The sequence below is a fragment of the Pholcus phalangioides genome, unplaced genomic scaffold (assembly GCF_987345545.1).
Source record: "Pholcus phalangioides strain wild (caught in Gottingen) unplaced genomic scaffold, Ppha-v1.0 ptg000011l_1, whole genome shotgun sequence".
Lineage (NCBI taxonomy): Eukaryota > Metazoa > Arthropoda > Arachnida > Araneae > Pholcidae > Pholcus > Pholcus phalangioides.
In genome coordinates, this window is record NW_028301604.1 from 42,524,556 (window position 1) to 42,542,265 (window position 17,710).

Below are 17,710 nucleotides of genomic sequence, written 5' to 3' on the forward strand. Positions count from 1 at the left end.
ATTTCGATAACATTTCTTGTTCCAAACAATGTTTGTCGTAAAAGCTTTTGGCCTCAAGAATATCTCTATAAGCCTTTAACGTACTCGCGAAATGCCCCCAAAATTAGAGAAACTGTTAATGAGCTATAGTACTTACCAAGAGATACTGTCTGATACAAGTTGAGCCTTGATAAAGGATACAACGACCGGCCTAAGCATAGATGGCGGCAGCCCCGTTTCCAGAAATTTCGTTTGGAGGGGGACCAAAGTGGTAGAACAATATATGGATAGGCCATCTTTTCCCCTCTATTTCAGACATTTTCTCCCATTTTGAGACCCCCCCCCCCCGCTACGTCCTTGGAGGTCGTATCTATAACAAAATTTCAAGAAATTTCTCGCGCCCCTCCTCAGGGAAACATTTCCAATACATCTGGCTGCCCATTCGTGTGTCTGTTTGTGTTCTTCACACAAATTGGCGCATGGCTATTTTTTTTTTCGGAATTAGCCTGTATACATATATATGTGTGTGTGTGTGTTTGTGTATACTCCGCCTTGCTCCGGGCAACACCTTCTCGAGCAATCTTTTCCTGTAGAAGGTGTTGCTCCGGGGCAGTTTTAGAGACGTCATGCTACTGCAGTACATGCTACTTCAATAATCAAAGCGCCGCTGAAAGGACGCCGTAAATGACCTCCCCAGGGGGGTATACTGTACACACAATGAGGAAGGAGATCGTACAGGAAGCGATATATAAAAAAAGAAAGGAAACTGTTCAACAGAATCACTGAACCCCCTCCCCCCCTTCACTTGTTAAATGGTGGGTGGTGGGAATGGTCGACGAGTCTAGCGTTATAATATAGGTATCTGCCACAACCATAGTACAGAGCGTTCAAAAGGATTTATTATTCATTGATGACATTTTCTTCTCCTGTCGCACTCTATCTACAATCGTGCCATGTATGTATGTATGTTTTCTTTCAGGTGGCAAAGGAGCTGAAACGAGTGATTGGCAACTGAGATCCCACGGGTGCATCTGCGGATGCGTTGGTGGAGACGGAGTGCGGTGGTGGCATGGATGGGTGCGGGCTGCCGGAGGGGGACGGACGTTTGTTTCTGTTCTGTTGCTCCTTTGGGCGATGAGTGGCGGACGGGGGTGTTCTTTCGTGGACTAGTGGAGTCGAGGGCCGGCGGAATGTTTTTGCTGGGTCGGAGATCTGGCGGGCGGTCCACCTGTGCTCCTTCTTGACCATCGGAGGTTTCCGGAAGCTTCTCGGAGTGTGGCTGCTTGGGATGGAGTGGGATCCCGGCGGGACGGACCCGGTGGCTTGCGAGTCGGGGGATGTTCGCCGGGCCTGGATGTGTGTCAGGAGAGTTCTTCCAGCATGTCCCAGCCGCAAGGTAATCCGCTTATATCCCGCAAGGGACAGAGCGGGGGCCATGTTTGGTGTTATAGTTGATCTACAATCAGCAAAGAAAAATATTCGACATTTTTTGTGATGGACCTTTTCTGATGCCCTAATGGCCGTATTCACGGAGCGACTGTTAAACGGCCGGTCGAATAACATGCGGATGAATGCTATCGCGTATGTTAGAAAAAATCGGTATTCTCGGCTAACCAGTGAGCGGCTGTGACAAGACCACGGCGTTTAACAAGTGATGATGATGATCTTGATGCTGATTCGCCAATATCGATCACGTGTTTATTCTTTTTTCTTCTGCTGCTGCGATTGTTTTTGAAAACAAGATGGAGGACGATCGCGTTGGCTGTCGCCGCAAGATGTTATTTATTTTTGTTATTGGTAGTTTTATTTTATTGAATAAAGTAACGAATTAGAGAAATTTCAAGAAACAGATGTTTAGGACGTTGGTACGTTTCGACCTCGTCACAAGAAACATGCTCGATCGCATTTCTGGGAGATGGAGGAATCTGATTATGATTCTCAAGCAGTTGATGAGGTATGTGTAAAGCTTTATTTAACAGTTATTTATATTTCCTTTTATAAAATCATTATATAAACAAATTTAAGTATCCAAAGTGCGATATATAATGTTGCTGAGTGGTCCCTGATTATCCCTCAACGAAGGTCCCCACATCCTGAAGCCGGGCCGCATGCCAGGATTTTCTGTGGGCCCTTTGATGTAAATTTAGAATGTAAAAACAAAAAATTACGATCAACCCATTCCAGGGCTGAAGCTCTGTCAACATCCCCACCTCATTTTCCCATGTGACGACTAGTGCTTTTTTTAATATCACAAATGCTGAAAAAATATTAATGTCTGATTTCACGAAAAAAAAAAAAAGTAGATTTCTATTTTTTCCATATAAAATTACAAATACTTTTCTATTCAAAAGCAGAGGTTTATGTATGTGTATTCGATTGAGCCATCAAAGAAATGCCAGTTTGTAAGCAATACTCTGCATTGTTTGTAAACAGTGTCAATGGGGATGGGAAGAGAATATGCTATTTAATTGTGAAACATCATTTGCAAGTGTATAATTACTATTAAAAATGTAGAAAAAATTACATTCCGAGAAAAATTTGTGCAACTTATTGATGGCATGGTTAATTTAAAGCAATTATATGAAATAATTTGATAAATTCTACCCTTTATTTTATGACCCAGTGTCGAGCATACAAATACTTTAATTTTCGTGAATGATTTTTGTTTCAATTTATACGATTTTTACATGGGGCTGAACTGCACAACTTTTAAAGAAAAGTGAGTCATACAGAATATTTAAGTGTATGTTCATTGAACAGTTCTGTATCTTAGAATGAAGATTACCATATAGGAATAGCTTCCTTTATCAATCAACTTTGGTTTAATTTCTTTTGTTGTGAACTTATTTCTGAAAATTTATCTAATTTTAAAATAACTGTTTATATAAGAATTTAATCTAAAGGTTTCTAAAATCTCTATACAAACTTTTAAAACCTCTCATCATGACCAGGATTAATAGGGGGGTGATTGTACCAAAAATTGTTTTGTTGTAATGTTTCAGGCAACTTATATTTCACAATGTAAACGAAATTAGTAAAAAAAAGTAAATTATTTAAAAGAAAAATGAATATTCTCACCTCACATCTCTAATAAAATTATATGGAATAAAAAAATACGTTTAGAAAGAGTTTAACGTAAATAAGTGTTGTGCAAACAGAAAAATAGGTTAAGAGTTTATGAGTATTACATTATTTCTTATTTGTAGTTATTTTCATTGGTTTTGAGTTTTAAATAAGCTATAAAAATTGTAATCTACATTATTATTTCACTGTCATTGTTTCATGTGTAAAGTAAAATTCCTGAAGTAGTATGAAATATAGTTGATACTTCAAAAGTTGACACAAATTAATTTCTGGCTACTGTACTTTATTACAGAATTATTTCAAATCAAGTAAACCTCTCAACTCCTAAGCAAGCAGTCTACAGGCACCACACTTGGGGGTTCTGCACTTCTTTTCACAAAAGATAATTCGACAATTTGTCTGAGATGATCATACAGCAAGACTGGCTCATGCAAATTTTTTTTCTGCCTTTTAATTATTCTATCAATACATTTATGAGTACAATAAATAGCAATTATAGTTTTGAAAGTTTGATTGACTTTTTTTTCGAAATTGTCAATTTGTTTTTTCAATTGATTTTTAAATATTATTTCAGAGTACAGTGTCTTTATACTACAAAAACATGTTTTATATGTTCACCATTTTGCAGGAAAAATTTAAACGTCTCTATGTTCAAGGTATTCGAAAACATGCCGCCTCGTATGAGATTTGTGCTGAAAAAATCTTGGAAATGACAAAATATGGAAATACATTTTCTCATCTGTGCATTAGATTACTAATAACATTGGACTACGAACAGATTGTATCAAGAAGCACCATTTATCTTTACATTGAGAAGCTGAGTTTGACAAAAAAAAATTATATCAAGAGTTATGCTCGAAAAATGCTGTATGAATGCACACTCATATTGAGCATCCACAAGTACATAATTTATATAGTTACCCACATTTTGCAGTTATGCAAAATATATACTGTGCTGTGTAATATTCAAATACATAATGAAATTGCACAGTATAACTACAGTACACTGCTCCATTATGACATTAGCAACAGAACAAAAAAATTTGAAAAACACATGAGAAGTTATGTGCCATATGAAATTTATAATGTGGCTCTGAAAAAACACCTAGAAATTTTAATCAGTGTATGAACTTCGAATCATCAAAAATACAGGAAAAAAATTATTGATCAATTCTTTTTCTTTCAATAGTTTAAAGCAGTGGTTCTCAACCGGTGCTCCGCGGAGCCCTTGTGCACTCTCCAGGGCTCCGCGGCTCGAGGAAAATAATAAAAAACAGTGAAATTTAAAAAAATGATTATAAATATTTTTAAATAGTAGAAATAAACCAGTAACTTTGATCAGTAATTAAATTTTCCCACAGGGCTCCGCGAGTCAAAAAAGGGGGTTGAGAACCGATGGTTTAAAGTATATTTTTTTAAATTACCAAATGAACAGAAAAAATTGAATGCAGAGACAATGAAATAGAATTCGTTTCTAATATATGTATATATATATATATATATATATATACGAAAATAGATTCAAAGTCCAGAAAATGAAATTTGAATGTCTTCATTATTATTAATATTACATATACAGCCGATACGCTTATAACATCCCCACAACTTTTTCTCGATTATTAAGACTAATTATTTTCATGTCCCCCCATCCTGGAGCTGGGATCTGGCTGGCCCTTCTATAGTGCATTTATAGCGTGAAAAAAATTATAGTAATTGTCCATGGGACAGGAGCCTTGTCAGCCCCGCCCTTGAGGAAACATGGGCGGGAGGCATTCCTTCCCCCCCCCCCCTTTCAACGTCAAAGGTCTAATGTATACATGAATTGACATCGTGTCCCCCCCAGACTTCCCAGTCTATCTCCGCCTATGTGTGGGGGCCTCGGTCCCAATCATTCTCAACAATAAGATTTTCCGTTTAAAGCGTTTTCCCATGATGGTTTATGAAAAATGTTATATAGGCGGATTCAACTGTATAAATATATATTTGGTAATTCAACGTCCGTGAAATTTAACTTTGAATTGCCCAAAAGCGCGATATGCATTTCAGAGTTCATGAAACTGAAGTACCCAAGAAAGAAACCGAAAAAAAGGAATTTGAATTCCGCAAAAGAAATTACCAATAAAAAAAAAAATTCAAGTCTGAAATTGTACAGTCGAATTCCGTTATTACGAACTCCAAGATACCGGAGAAATCACTTCATTATAACGAAATTTCGTTATGAAGTTATTACAGGTTTTAGCATTGCTCCTACGTAAACTTAGCTGGGGGATGAGAAAAGTGTTCATTAAAACGAGATTTTCGCTATAACGGTATTCGTTAAAACGGGATCCAACTGCATTAGAATTGTCAAAAATATTGAAAAAAAAATTTTTTTTTAGTCCGTAAAATGGACTTCGAATTACCAAGAGAAAGAAAGAAAAAACGAAACTTCAGAACGCGAATAAAATTCGAATTTTCGAAAAATACCCCAAAAAAAATCGAAGTCCACAAAATAAACATGAAAGAAAAGTGAAGTCCGAAAACACACTAATCGCGCATGCGTTAACATGCCTGTCATTTTTTAACAGCCGAAATAGCAGTGGCTACATTTTCACGAAAGAACCGACTGCTAACCGGTCTGTGAAGCGCGGAGAATACCGTTTTCCAAATAACCATCGTTTTAGCAGGCGCTTGCATGTTAACAGCCGTCGGTGAATACGGCCATAAGCATGTGCTTTGTTTTCCTCAAAATGGTTAAATCCTGCCTGTTGCGACCCAACGCCTTTTCTTTGATCACTCCACACGATAGCCGTTGTCCAAGCGCTTTGCCTTGTTCTATCTAACCGGGAAAGCAGGTTGTCTGGAATGAACTACTATATGTTCATACAGGCTCGTAACTAGGCTGAGGCAATCGAGGCATTGACCTGAGGCCCCGAGAAGGCACGCTACTACACTGTGTCCATAGAAGAAAAAGGTCACGCTAAACATGGAAAGATAATCTATCAATACATAATTTAAAAAAAAAAATTAACTTTCAATTTAAAATCTTATATAAGGATGACAGCGAGAGAGGCTTGACAAAGTTCAATAAAGACCTCGTTGTAACGTCAACACTAATTAACGTCATCAAGCATACATTACACCTGGGGTTCTCAACCGGTGTTCCGCGAAGCCCCAAGGGCTCCGTGGCGACTCGAGGAAAACAATATAAATCAGTAAATTTGATAGATAAATAAATATAAAAGAGTCCCACAGATTCTCTCTGCCATAAAAATTATGTACAAAAAAGGGCTCCTCGAGTCAAACAGGGCTCCGCCATAAAAATTATATACTGGATAGGGCTCCGCGAGTCAAAAAAGGTTGAGAACCGCTGCATTACACTATAAACATGCCCCTCACCACTCGGCGGACCGGGACGATTCCTCTCTATTATTTTTTTCACACAAAAAATTCACTATAGAGCGGCCCGTGATCTATGGCCCACCAAAGAACCCAGCCCGAGACCCTGCTGCAGTATTGGGGGTGCCTATTATCGTCCCTTTTTTTAGTGCCTGCCAGCATAATAAGTGAATCGGGATTACTCATTATCAAGTTATCACCCCTTATGGTCATTTTTATGTGGTCCCCTAGTGACGTTATACCGAGGACTTACTATTTATGATTTGTTGAATTCTAAATAGACAGATACGTTTTGTGTCACTTATGTATACCCATATTGTGCATGCATTTCACTGTTTATGAAGGGGTGGCCAACCTGCTTCCTTAGGTAATTGAAGGTCCTTAGATAATTTTTACTTTTTCAGTTGAAGAAATTATTTTTAATTTGTGAGCGATATTTTTCTTATGAATGAGTCTTGTAACCAACTTATAGCCCCCCCCCCCCCCGCACCAGCTTTTTATTGAATTTTAGTTTCGTTTCTCATCTTCGAAACACCCTACCAGACGGGAAGAAAACTTGAAGGTGGGGGGGGGGGGACGTAACTATGATCTTTGCAGCCTGGGGCAAACATTATTTCGTCGCCCCCACAACTTTCAAATTCGATAATTTTATAAAGGTCCTGCCCGAGGGGCTCTTGAACCTTTGAAAATTGTTTATTTATTTTTTATTTCACACATGTTTTGTAAATCAATATTGTAATTAACTCGTTTTTATTTTATTCCCCCCCCCCCCAAGTAAAATTTTGTTGCAACGAGGCTAGAAAAATGTTTTGGTATCGGCCGTTCGGTTCTCTGTTGTGAATGGACATTTAGAATGTGCTGTTTTTCCCCCAATATTTTTCAACAAAACATTGGGAGGATGGTTGGTGGGGGGAGGGGGTGGCAGTTGCTGGTTTTCCCGTATATATACGGGACTCAAGCGCGTACGAAGGAGAAGGCAGGTGCATTGCATTGCTTTTTTCAGAAATTATTGTTGGGTGCACTCAGTCCCCTTATAAAATTTCTTGTGGAAGCTTAATTGGCGTCAGCCCCTAGGTTCCGGGGCCTATCCTGTACAGAGTGTAATTTTTTTCTTATCTTGGTTTCAATATTATTTACCTTCCGATTCTCACCACCACCACACATAGGCGCTGGAACTTATGGGATGAGGACATTTGAGCCCCCCCCCCCAATAATTTCCGAAAAAACAATGCAATGTGCCTTCTCTCTCCTGCGTACTCACCGAGTCCTGTATATACGGGACAACCAGAATCTTTCAGCCCTCAATGTTCTTTGTGTCGGTGCCTTTTCCACCACACATCTTTGGGCTTCCTTTCATGTTGGCATCATGCGCCCCCCCCCCCTTCCCTTGGTCACAGTGAACAAAAGAAGAGACACTTTTGAGTTTTTCCAGGCAAACAAGAGAGAAAAGACCCCTCCCCACTCAAAGAAAGTTCTTTGAGTCAGTCGTGCCTTTGGCAGTAAAAGCACGGCCGACTAGACATTCATTGTTTAGTGGGTTATGGTAAAAGGGGGAGTGAAATTAGGGGAACTGAGCGGCAAGAAAGAAATGAGAGAGAATTATTTTGCCATGAACAAGAAAGCCAAAGACCATCGGGAGTATGTAAAAGAAATAAAATTTTCAGCAGATTGTTTCCATTATCTAATTCATAATTAGGACAATTTTTGGTTAAAATTTTTTTTTGGTCATAGCAAAGTGAGGAAAACATTCACACGAATTTTTGGGGGGGCCGAGCCGGCTCTTCAAAAATATTGGGGGGGGGGGGGGCTCGGGCCCATGGAACGGATACAAGTTTACGCCTATGCTCCTGGAGTATTTCTTCAGTAAATATACGTTTTCTCGTCATTTTAAACCAATGTTTCCCAAAGTGGGCAATATCGCCTCCTGGTGGGCGATAGAAAGGGCCAAGGGGGCGATAGAAGCCACGGGTATAACCATAGACTAAAGATATAATAGACAGCGCGCGCTATTCATAAAACTTGTCGAACGTGAAGAAAAGATGAGCAGTATTGTCGGGGAAAGAACAGGTTCTGCGCTATTACATTTGGCTCGTTTTCGCAGAACATAGTGATTTCGTGTTAATGCTAGGATGTTGTTGTAACGAAATTTGACTCGATCGAGTTGATGAAAACTTTCCTTCATTTGTTCAATGAATTTCATTCATTCTTTTGTATAATATTTAGGGAATGAGGGATTCAAAAAAAAAATCAATTCTATATAACATAAACAAATACTGAAAAACGAATTTTTTTTATTTTCCAAAAGGGATAATTCCTAATAATTTAAGACTTATGAGTTTTTAAATCTTATTATATATAACCTACCTCTTATAGTATATACAGCCTATTTCATTTATATTTTTAAATATTCTCTTCTCATTCACTTTGTCACTTTTAATTTCGGAAATTTGTTTTAACTAGGGCTTATTAAAACATAAAAATTATCTTCCAAGAACATTAAAATTACTCTAATCATACATTTATTTTGAGTATATAATTATAATGCATCATATTATGTTATGTAATGTAACACATTCACACTCATACCATATATTCAGTCATGAAATATTTAAATAATAAGTAAAAGTTTCATTTCCAACATTCTTGAAAAACCTTTTATAACCTTATCACACAAAAATGTAAACACTTACATAATATTTCAGAAATAAAATGAATTTTTCAAGAAAATCGCAATATTTCATCGTCAGTACTTTTCTAAATTATAAGAAATGAAATTTCGTGTAACGTATATATGTAATAATTTAGAGTACGTAAATGTATGTTACATGTGACATATGTGTAACCTCTTCGCTCCAGAAGTATACATATGTGAACCTTCATTTTTTTTTTAGGCATTAAGTAGTTTTTAGAATGATTCTTTCTTCAAGTTAACATCTGAGGTACACATAGTGACTTCAGATCTTAACTCAGATGGTCCTAATAAAGATATTGACTGAAAATTAATTAATAAATTAATTAATTGATTTTTCTTGTTTGAGGGCAATTTCACATACAACAAACACAAATTAATCAATAAAAAAATTTATTTTCTTTAATAGTTTTATATCAGGCGTGAAGAGAGGCAAAAATACTATTTTTAGAGGTTGTTATGTATTTTTATGCAAAACTGCCATTGTCTAGAGGGGGTGGGAGTTTTCCTCACATTCTATTTAATTAAATATTTTTCATAAATTTCTCCTTCTGAAAAGCATATTTTCTTCCAAGTTGAGCAAAACTTGAATGAACTCACTAGCTCGCCAAATCTCGCCAAATCTTCCGGAGACGTATATTTCAGTTAAAAGTTAATAAAACTTATTACTTCAATCATTTATTAGCAAAAATTCTATTAAAACATTTAATAATGGCTCATAACATTTGAATTTTACCAAAACTTGGAACTTTAATTGAATTAAATCCAAAATGAAATCGTTAAAAACTGAGACCACGTCAGAAATCCAATGAATCGTCAATTTAATATTCCAATTTTGAATTTATGATAAGGGGAATAAGCAAAAAATTATTCCCTTGTGAAAGGATACTGGTCCCCGTTTCCTAAACCGTTCAGAACATCTGAAAGCTGCGCAAGTGTTGACCATTCTAATCAAAAATAAGACAGCACGTGTAGATCGTCATACGAATAGCCATAAGGAAAGCATTGCCAGCGAGATTCCCTGACCAGCCTTTTGACCGTGACTCCGGATCTTTGCTTCACATTGTAACCCCTCGCGCGCGCTCTATATTATTCTTACTCTGTGCGTATAACAGAGGATCCTATGGGTTCGCTTGAGTTGAGGGGGGGGGGCGACGAGGGAAAATTTTATCTGAAAAAGGGAGCGAGTGAACAAAAAGTTTGGGAAACTATATTCTAAACTAACTGTTTGAATGTTTGAAAAGATCACATCCACTCAAATTTTCTACGTCCCAGAATAAACAATTTAGCGGATAATATGGCAAGAATGCTTGACAAAAACCAAAAATTACACACCTGCTGACGACACTTGCAGATAAGAATGAGAGGAAAAGAAAGGTCACACACAAGGTCAAATGCAAAAAAGACTTTCAGAAGGATTATAACCTACTTAGAAATCAATTGTGACGACGATAGCAGTATTTATCGTGCATAATGTGCTAAAATATAAGGAAGGGTCACTATGACCGCTTTCGGTTTTTCTAGGTATATCCGCTCGTAGCTTCGTTGTTAAAAAAGATAACGAAAGGAAGCTTTGGTATACAATAAGAACATGCTAATTCAGGAAAAGTCCAGAAATTCCAGGTGGTTCGGTTTATTCTTAGCAGAGATATGTAAGATTAAACAGCGTGCAGGGTCAAAAAGACCCCCGTTCCGTCTTTCTACTGTTAATATTTCATCATTGATAAATGAAACTTGCAAATGCGGATTATTCGATATCATTTTGTCTTGAAGTAACCGAAATTTTCATCTTCGGATTTATGAACAAAAAATATAATGTATAAAGCGCCCGTTAACTCATCTATTCGAGGGAAAGTGACCGTGTTATATCTGTCACGGAAAACAAATTGGTATACGTAGGTTTACCATATTTTATCGGTGGAAATACGGGAGATAGGGATCCTAAGTAAAGAATTGCTTATTGTTAGGCCGACCATATTTGCTCGAGAAAAATACGTGAAATTGGGATTCGAAATACGGAAAAATGCGGGACAATGTCAATTATGGCTAAATGATGCCAAAAGTAAGCGAAGTCGTTAACTCGGGCTAAAAGCACAGAAAATTCGCCAATCGCGAGAAATAAAGCGCCACTTCAAATTGCAGTGAATTAAAAAAAAACGACAAATGTGTGAGATGAATATTCGTGTTTTTAGACTCTTAATGAGGCTTTTTGAATCACGTGATATTTCCCTTTTTCTGGAGGGACATAATGTATACATATTATACATATAACAAATATGGTGACTTCCTGCGCAACTCAAGAAAGACATAAATCAAAATTAACACTAGAACCGCGGAGTGGGTCAATTTGACCCAAATGAAACTTTGTTTTCATTTATCTCAAAAATTTACCGGCAGATGTTAAACAAATTTCGTGACTTTTCATGATATCATATGAATATTAATTCACGAAAATTTCATTATATTCCCATTTCGTGTTCTAGAGCTATAAGCACTTATACCTAGAACCGCGGTTTGGGCCATTTTGACCCAACGTAGTTTTCTATAGGAAAAAAGGGGTGTATAATTTTCTTGGAAGTGGTTACCCTTTCTAAAAAGTATTTGTAAATGAAGATAGTGAAGAATAAAGGTCTTTCAAGGTCAAGGCCAATTCATTGTCAGAGCAGATTATCTTTTTTCAATGGGGGAATGGCAAGTAGAGCTAAATATTTTTTTTTTCCTTTGTAAACTTGAATACCTGGAATTCTGACGAGACTCAAAAAAGATTTTCGGGAAGTAAAAGTTTAACTCTAGAAAAAACGTGTAGTTGAAATTTCTGTAGGCAAACGATGTCACAGAAAAAGAATAAATTTCTGGCCTGCATCAAATACGTTTTGAATGGATTTCCAAATCTTGGGAAGTATCAGCGTCCAACGAATCTATCTCTTTCATAGCACATAGTGATGCAACTGATCAAGTCATTTGAGAACAAGGGCAGAAATGCCTCAATCGACACTTTTTTTTTCACTGCACTGAAGCTGGCTCAAATGCTATAAGCCAAAAAATAGAGCTTAGTAGAGACGGTGAGACGAAATCGAAGAGCAATATTATCTGATGCAATAAATATAGTGAAACTACAGTTGTATAGAACAATGATGCCACAGTTACAATTTATCAAGGAAAGAACAATATAAGTTTTTCATTACTGAGCACGCTTCATACGGCAGTCGATATTGGCAGTAGTAGCCCCAAAAAACTTCCACACACACAGAAACTATTTCATACTGCAATTCAGCAAAGTTTTACGATCGCAGTTATAGCGATCAAATGCCCAGAAAATATTCGGTGAAGGTGCAATATCACAGACGTTTTCTACAACATCCTGGACCTGACTATAAACATATTCCTGTATTTTGTATAGCGCAGTACAGAAGGCCAGAATTAGTTTTTGGAAAGCAGTTCCTCTAAAATCTTACTGAAGAACTGCGTTCATCATACGTGTTGCCCTTGCGCAAAAGTGTTAATTAATTAATTAATTATTAATAGTAATAAATAAAAATAAACGATCTGATGTGTCAGGTAACATAAAAATGTGAAAACAAAACTGTTAATTTTTGCATGGGATGTGCAACTTCAACATGCGGTGAATGTGCATGAATAATATAAAAAAAAATTTATACAAAATTGCCACGTTTTTAAGACAAATAAATTCAATTGGTCGAATGGTCGACGCGTTTCACTTTGCAACAGATGGCTCCCCAATTCGCATCCAAAGACCACTCGGACGCAGCAAATACAAAGGCGAACTCTTCGGACGACCAGACGTAAACATCACTCCTCCACGACTCATTCGTGTGAATTTCTGACCACGAGGCCCTGATGACGGCTCTCCATTGAAGAGCCGAAACGCGTCGACCATTCGACCAATTGAATTTATTTGTCTTAAAAACGTGGCAATTTTGTATAAATTAAAACCAGGCAAAGTTTCTCATTTCGTGAAAATAAATAATTTGCTCAACTGCTCATCATAAATTCCACTTATCAGTAAGAAATCAATACTTATTTGACACAATCATATTATAGACTTTCTCATATTCAATTTGACACGCTTATTTTACATCTTTGTCCTATTAGTATAAGATTATTGAAAAATGTTTTTGGACTGAATATAGTAAATAATGTCTAAAACTAAATACCAAGTCTTATTTTTACTGAATTACATAATTTTTTAGCTAATTTTGAAGCCCATTACATATTCATAAAAAAATATAATTTTCCATTATAAATACGCAATTAAACAACATTGAATAAGAGTAAGGAAAAACCCAGGAACCAAAAATGAATTCCTTTTTTTTCGCTATGAAATACCGTTTTTTCACAGTTTGGGTCAATTTGACCCAGTCCGCGGTTCTAGTTATACCGAAAGTGCCGCGGTTCTAGTGTTAAAGAAACGTAGAAATGAATTGTTTTTTTTTTCTTTTTGATGGGTGCTAGATATTTCGAAAATTTTCTTGAAGCTCAAGTTATCGATTTGCCTGCTTTTGCTTCAAAAAATGCTTGATCAAACCTGTGGAATTTCTTCAGTGTAATTTATGGGCCCATACATATTCTCATTTTTGTGCTTGAGAAGATAGATATTCATGCAATAACATTGATTTATAACTCAAAAGTAGGTCCGGCTAATTATTTTATATTTAATTTTCTGTGCTTCATATATCTAAGCGAACTCAATTTTTCGAAAATCGAGAATTCAATTCAATTTTTAAAATTATTGATGAGGCGGAAAACCCTACTAAATTTCCACATTTCTACGGTAAATTCGGCAATTTTAACATTGATTTCCATGGGAAAAACATGCTGTGCTTGTCCCTCCAAGTGATACTGATGATCATAGGCGTACGCAGAATTTTCTCGAGGGGAATTTGAGATTTGTTTACCTTCCGAGGGGGTTTTACCTTTTTTCCTGTAAAATAACACTATAATCTTGGCTCGGGGAGGGGGGGGGGTGGTGGTTAGAACGCCAAACCCCCCCCCCCCCTTTGAGTACGTCAATGCTGATGATGATTATGATGTCTATTCCAAAAGCCTCATGATCGTGATGTAATTTCTAAGCTGGAAAGATAATTTTAATCGTTTATTTGAAGAATAAAAAGTCAAGTTGGCTTCGTTGAAAATATTTGAAAACCCGGGACATTTCTGCAAAAAAGTCGGGACAGCAAAAAAACAGAAAAAACGGGACTGTCCCGAGAAATACGGGATGTATGGTCACCCTGCTTATTGCTATTCTACCTCTCAAAAAATTGTCAAATGTTGAAAAATTGCTAATTATGGTTAAAATTGATGGGAAAGAAATGCTGATGGGTATGTACGAAGAAGGACTACAATAAATTGCAGTAAATAAAAATGTATTTCACGAAATAAATGTTATGTTATTGATATTTTTTTAAAAATGTCTCGTTTTTGTTATGTAAAAAAGAAACACGTCCCAAATATGCGACATGAACGTTTATGTTTACAATCATAATTAACCGTACCGTGATTTGTAAGAAATTAAAATTATCTTCCTCCACGTTTTCAGTCAAGATTGAGCGAATTTCAGTGAGTTTAGTCGAAAATACGGGACATTTTGAAAAACAAATTCGGGACAGTGAAAATAAATGATAAATAGCAAAATATACTTAGCAAACGTTTTGTGTTGACCTTATGCATATGACACATATGTCACGCATTTCCCGGGACATTCCCGTATTTTCACGTTATTTTGGCTGTCCCGACTTTTTTGCAAGAATGCCGCGGTTTGTCGCGAATGTTCTACATTGCAGAATCTACAAAGCCTACTTTTAGATGCTTATAGTTTTATACTTTATTAAAATTAACTATTGAAATTATTTTTCGACGCATAAATTATATCACTATAATTACAACTATGAATAAGAATATTCACCTCACATACGTCATGGCTTTTTTACTTTCTTGATAAAGTGATCCTCAAATATGTTCAAGAGATCGTGTGTGATCTGTCCAGGGAATTTGTTAATGTTAATAAACATCCATGCCCGAGAGAATTAGGGTTCGAACCAACACTTACACAGTAAAACGTCATCTCCCAAACTACTCCACTGCAAGACGGCAAATACTAAACATTGATTTAATTGTTTGCCCCTTCAAACGTTTTATTTCGTTATTTTACAATGTACTTCGTGGAATCCAGTTTTGTTCACTGCAATTCTCTCAGAGTAATGCTTTGTTTCCTGCCATTGGTGTTTTTTTAGTGATTTCTGCAAAAGTTGGCAACTTTGCTTACATTCGGCGTCATTTATGGCGATGTTCCGTATTTTACCCGTATTTGAAATCCTGAGTTCCGGTATTTTTCTCGTAGAAATTTGGTTAGCCTAAATGTGCAATAAAACTTAGTGATACGGTTTTTACAATCTACCAAAATTACGTGAATTCTTTGGATAGCAATAAAATCATTTACCTCAGCTTTGGGAGCTTACGTCAGTGGTGAAATAATTGACGTTATGTGTCTCATCAGGCCCCTAGCCAGAAATTTCATTCCAAGGGGGATCACTTTCATTTCGTGGGGAAGGACCAAAATGATAGAAAACTGGTTCCAAAACATTTTACGTCGCGGAGCACTTTTCAGAATCATTATCATTGAGCACTAATTTTGACAACATTTACAGGTTGGTGCCATGTATAAAATAACGTAATTATGATAAATCTGGTGATTATGCATAATTGCCGGTTATTATGCACAATAATTTCATCCGTTTTGATCGGTGATTATGCATAGTAATCGATATAAATCCGACGATTATGCGTAATCACAGATTTATGCCGTTTTGTTTACAGTAACATATTCCACGAAAAACGTCCGAAAGCGATAAAATGTTGTTGTCCGTATCCGATTTGAAATTCCAAAAAGAAATTACCCGCTTAAATTCAGTTGTGATTTATTTTAACGAATGAATTTTAATTTGACGAAAATGTGACATTTTATATCGTCCATCCACAGATCCCTTGTCAAGAAAGCCAAAGGAAAAGTTTACAGAAAAAAATTAAGAAAAATTATATTAAATAGTAATCGTATAAATTAAATAGTTTATACCGCCCCTATAAACAGATCCCTTCTCCAGAGAGCCAGACGTTGTTTCCCGGAAAAATCGAAGAAAACTGTGTGAAATTTTAATTTGACGACACCGCCCCTCAAGGGATCCCTTCTCAAGAGAGCGGAAGGGAAACGTTTCCGGAAAAAAATGACGAAAATTCTGTGAAATTTTAATGCGACGAAATTGTAATATTTTATACCGCCCCTCAACAGATCCTTTTTCACGAGAGCGAAAGGGAAACGTTTCCGGGAAAAAATGACGAAAATTCTGTGAAATTTTAATTTTATGTAATATTTTATACCGCCCCAAAAGAGATTTGTTGAAAGAAGATATTTCATACTTTGCCTGGATTGTGTTTAGGCATTCTATAGAATGCCTAGGCAAAGTATAGAATAAAACCGGTATATCATACTTTGCCGCCGGTAACATATATACGTGATCGAAGAATGCATGTTGTGTTTGTGATATATTTTACTCATTACATAGGTAGATGTCTGTAACTAATATGTGAAGGCTTATGCACAGTGCATAGGCATATCTTTTTTAATCAATATTTAAATATAATAATTGAAATTGTTAGTGTTCAATTGACCAATTAAATTAAAGGTCTACATTATACGTATATGAAACAAGAATGTACATATGTCATAGGAAGCACACTGTGCATGTGTATGGTGCCATGTGGGTGGTTGTGTGGCATATGTACTACCACCTACGCATGGGGCATGGGCATGTCCAGTGTGGTCAAAATGTAAAATAATAATTGAATTTTTATTGTGACTAATAAGCTAATATTAACTAGGGATTTGTATTGTATATAAATGCCCACGTTCATTTGCATGGTTATGTCAATTTGGTTTTCAACACGCAAAGTAATGTTTGGATACTTTCAGTGATTAATATGAAGTGGGAATTTAACTTCTAATGAAGAATGCATTGTGTATATATATTGTACTTACACGAAGATTTATGATATAATCTTGAAAGCACGTGTATTCTTTTGGTCGGTGCTCGACCATCCTTTTCTTCTATATATATATTTGAAACCTGCAATTTCTTAAATCTGTTGTATGCGATTGAAATATTAATCAGTATAAAAATACTATTATTCGTTTTTGTTTTTTTTGTTTGGCATGCGAGTAGCAGCATGACCACTCCCTAAGTAAAGGAAACTTGCTTCTTTTATGTTAATTTCTTCATGTAAGTAGCATGAATTTTTTAACTACTTTGTGTGTAACATAACGATATTATGTAACTGACATATATTTTTTGCGGGCCGGTACTAATGGGAACCCCTCTGGAAGAACGTTAGATAGTGGAAGGGATGGGTGGGGACCACCCAGGGATGAGACGTAGTAATGAGGATCGTGGCACAATTCTAATGATGACTATAGAACCACCGGGAAACCAAAGGCAGACAATTGTATAAACATAGCCCTAAGTAGGATTGCTAGCTCGGCGTCTGATTGACAAAAACAAACTCACATGG

General features: G+C 36.4%; 1 protein-coding gene and 1 long non-coding RNA gene across 2 annotated transcripts in view; one reads left to right on the top strand and one right to left on the bottom strand.

The window, feature by feature from the left end:
* LOC149080439 (hemocyanin C chain-like) overlaps nucleotides 1-17,710 on the bottom strand; it is a 345,862-nt gene that overhangs the window by 80,496 nt on the left and 247,656 nt on the right. The gene's annotated exons all lie outside the window — the stretch shown is intronic.
* Nucleotides 1,818-3,570, top strand: LOC149080440 (uncharacterized). Its single transcript, XR_016193580.1, has 2 exons — nucleotides 1,818-1,933; nucleotides 3,356-3,570. It is a non-coding gene; the product is annotated as an uncharacterized LOC149080440 (long non-coding RNA).